We start from the raw sequence: 3,520 nt of genomic DNA on the forward strand, positions 1-3,520 counted from the left end.
TTTGTCTGGCTCCCATGTTGTGGAGCAGGTGCAACATTGAGCTAATCTGATTTCCATTGTTATCAAAGGTGTTCTAGTAAACTCTGACTTGTTTGATACTTCCTCTGCTCATTTAGGAACAGAGGGAGTATATGACTTCTGGCATAAATAAATAAGTCTATGTTGGTTTCTAAAGCGGGCACGAGTTTTAAATCTTCAATTTACTCATGAAACATGTGTTATAAGGTATTACTACTATTTACGCAAAAAAAAACTACTACCAAAAAACACATAATTTGATTCATTACCAAACAAAGTTTGTAAACGTATCTAGATTGAATATCTAATAAAATCTATGACCACCTTATAAACCTGGACGGAGGGGAACCATGTGACACATGTGGCAAGCAATTTATAAATTATTCAAAATAAAAAACCTAGATGGAGGGGAACAATGTAATCGTGCCAGTCTAGTCGAAAACATCTCAAATATGCCCCTTGAAATGTTTTTTTATTGTAATATCACCCTCTCTTATACCTGGTCATGGGATACCCGGCCCAGCCCGAAAAAGCCTGGTTCGGCTCGGTCTTGCTCGCGGGCCAGGCCCGGGCCTAAGTTTTGAGCCCGAAGAATGTGTCGGGCCGAGCCTTGGATTGGCTTTTCGTGTTTCAGGAAAGGGGCCCAGCGGGCTTTCTCACTGACGGGCCGGGTTGGGCCTAGGCTGGACGGGTCGGGCTGGGCCTAGCCTGGCCGGGCCAGGCTCACGCCTAGGTTTTTCACCTCAGACTTGGATAGGCCTGGCCCGAAGCTCGGCCCGGCCCGGCAGATGCCCAGATAGGCCGTAGATTGGGAAAGGACATCCCTTGAGAAATCTATCAGATTTTTCAGAACATCATTTCTGCAACCAATGCTGAAAGCTTGCAAGGTATGTGTTCTTTGCTGCTATATTTTGACGGCCGTATCACTATCAAAATGCATTGACATCTAACAGTTTCTAGTGATTTGATCAACATGATACAGTAAAATTTTCTAGTTGATCAACATGATACAGTAGAAGTTGGGCCAATAATGGGATGATCTTCTTTCATACTGGGTTGGTTGGAAGAATCTCTCCAGTCTCTAGTGATCTCCTGTGAAGTGGTAAAACTCGTTTATTTCCAGTGAAGCTATCTTCCACGTTTTGAACTGAAAGGATCAACTTCACCGTCATTTATTAGGAAAATGCTAACCTTCAGCCGACTGATGCCCGCACAACATTTGCCGCTTGTGTAGCCGTCAAATTGATTTTGATTGAGCGCTCGCACTGGCGACAAGTCCCGTGCAACTAGTTTTTTTTACAACAAGCTAGTTTCAGAAAGTTTCCGCAATAGAGGTCTTGTTTCGGAAAGAAAAGAATGTTTGATTGTGAAGTTTTTCTTTCGGCAACAGAGTCTAGTTTTAGAAAGTTTCCGCAATAGAGGTCTTGTTTCAGAAAGAAGAAAAATGGTTCGACGATCAATATTTTCACTTTTGCAACAAGGGTATTGTTTCGGAAACATAGCCCCGGTTGCAGAAAGCGCAGAATGAGTGCCCCGCGTTAGAGCGTACGAGGGCAAGCATTACAACAAGACCCATGTTTCAGAAACATAGCTTCGGTTGCAGAAGTCGTCAAAGGAGTGCCCGACGTGAGATTTCATCGTTGTCGTGCTAGAGTAGAGACAGCTGCTCGCGGTGCTGGTCCGGAGGAGGCGCGTCGATTCCGGCGGCCGGAGACACTCCATGGCCGAGGCACCCAGGCCATGTCAGGGCAGTGATGATGTCTCAGTGGACCTTTGCAACAAGGTCCTTGTTTGCAAAGCCACGAGTGCAACAAGCTAGCTGTTGTGAAGGCGCCCAGTTGGCTGGGACGGTAGATCGGACGGTGTTTCGGGCGGCATCCGACGGTTGCCGAGGCGGCTGAGCTTATCAGTTTATCATTCGATGGACGCGTAGCATTGCCTGCGTTGTTCTCAGGCTGGCTGTTAGTACTTCTATGGCATATTTGCTAGGAAAAGATCCATATTTTTTTGAAAAGGAGGATAGACCCCCGACCTCTGCATCTGGACGATGCATGCGGCCATCTTACTAATTATTCACAGAGGCCATACAAAGTAATACATTAGTCAATCGGAAGCCACCATCTAGGCAACACATGCTGCTACTCGTATCTCATTGATGAAGGTGTGCCGAATATCCGGGCCTAATACCAAACCGACATCGCACCAAACCCTAACATATAAAATCGGATGCCCCAACCCAGCCACACACCATAATACCTGTCACAAGTATGCTCTTTGTCCGGATAAGCTCTCGGAGTTCTTTTTGGCTTACTTAAGATACTTTTGCTTTGAACACCAGATTAATTTACTCCCTAAAGTGATTTTCAGTGGTCCATGTCATCCGCGCCACCGGTTATGCCACTGGTGGCCCCATCACCCTTCTGCCTCCCATAATTCAAGGTTCTTCCTCCTACCAGCTTGTTATCCCCAGCCAAGTGCATTCACATGGTGCACAAGCATTTCATGGGTTTAAACCATTGAGAGTAGGGCCTTGTTCTAGGCCACCAAGCACGTGTGGCAAGACTATAGGATCTGTGGGCTCCATCCCCTGGCCGGTGTCAGAGTTCTACTTGACCGAGTTCATGCTAACTTTAATGGAATTGAGGGCAAATGGCGGCGGTTACATCATGTAAAGAGGAGTGTGGGAGAAGGAGAGGGGGTGTAGCCTTATCGAGAGATTATGAGAAGGGTGATGTGGATGGCCACATGGACAAAAAACCGGTGAAGTGAATGCCACCCTTGCAATAAAATGGTATGTGGATGTCGCGGGGGAAGCTGCCCTCAGGAGTTCCAGTATTGGAGGTTCAGTGGGAGTAAGTAAGCGGAAATGCCGGGGGTTGTTCAAAGAACAGCGGGGGAGTAAGTGTCAAAAAATGTCTTACATTATAGGACAAAGGGAGTACATTTTTCCGTATTTGCTTACATGGAACGAACACTTCGCCACAATGTTAGTGTATTATTTACCATGTACTTTTGCAGGAGGAACTGGAAAGCGCTTACAATGGGAAGCTCCAACAAGCCAAGAATAACTTGAATTGGTAAAATTTGCGTGCACAGAGGCGGCAATGACTCTACGCATCAATAGCCACACCCTAGAGTTTAACTTGGGGACAAAGGACTACCCTGGAGATCCTAATGCCGCACCGCTGCTCAAATATTTTACGTGGGTATAACAGACACAACCAAATGTTACTGTTTTGTTAAGTTGATTTTGGTGAACAAGTGGTGCATCACTATTGTTGAGTTACTCTTAATGAAGGAAGCCACATTACATTTATGTCTGCATCTTTGATTCAAAACAGGCAATTCCTGTGTGCTGTTACAAAGACATAATCAGGACTGTGTGCAATCATCCCCGTAACCCAGATGTGGTTTCGAGGGTATCACACATACTATACAAACAGAGTCTACGTCAGGGGTAAAAGAAGGACGACTTTTATACACACCAGGCTACGTACTATCA

This window comes from Triticum urartu, unplaced genomic scaffold (assembly GCF_003073215.2).
Source record: "Triticum urartu cultivar G1812 unplaced genomic scaffold, Tu2.1 TuUngrouped_contig_5601, whole genome shotgun sequence".
NCBI classification, from domain to species: Eukaryota; Viridiplantae; Streptophyta; class Magnoliopsida; order Poales; family Poaceae; genus Triticum; species Triticum urartu.